Raw genomic sequence first — 629 nt, 5'->3', positions numbered from 1 at the left:
TGGTGTGCTAGTCTTCTCTGCCTCGACCCATTCCTGTTTAGTTCTGTCTTGGGGTGGGAGGGAGAGGGTCCCCTCTCTAGAGGGGTGAGCAGCTTTCCCCACATTGGCATCCCTATCTTGGCATTTCCTCTGCTGGCCCATACTCCTCTGGCCAGATTTCCTCTCTCGACCCTTTTGTTCTTGCTCTTTTCCATCTCCTCTCCCTCCAGAGATTCCTTGGAGTACATGAAAGCCCACTGGTCTCCCACAGAGAGGGAGGTGTTGCATGTGGGATGCTCCTCTCCCCAGGCCCTTATCAAATGATGCCAGAGCCTCCGGAAGGCAAGGGAGGGGGAGGAGTCAGGATGGGGGAGGCCACTTCGGGACAGTGGCCTGGGGCAGAACCTGGGAGCTGGAAGAAGGGAAGCCACCTGTATACACCTGTGTATCTATAGATAGCCATCTGCAGGGATGCAAAGATAGATGTCACCCAGAGCCAGTGCCTGGTGGCCAGAGCAAAAATCTGTGGTCCAGCCAGGGTGAATTTCATCTTCAGAGCACCCAGCGTCCTTCACCCAGATCTGTCAGGGCTTCCCTGCTGGGCACAAGCAGACGTCTAGACCCCTGGGTTCAGCCTCCCTTGGACTGCT

Source organism: Lontra canadensis, unplaced genomic scaffold (assembly GCF_010015895.1).
Source record: "Lontra canadensis isolate GAN:19392208 unplaced genomic scaffold, GSC_riverotter_1.0 scaffold53, whole genome shotgun sequence".
Classification (NCBI taxonomy): domain Eukaryota; kingdom Metazoa; phylum Chordata; class Mammalia; order Carnivora; family Mustelidae; genus Lontra; species Lontra canadensis.
The sequence above is the reverse complement of the archived record's forward strand: the minus strand, read 5'-3'. Positions refer to the sequence as shown.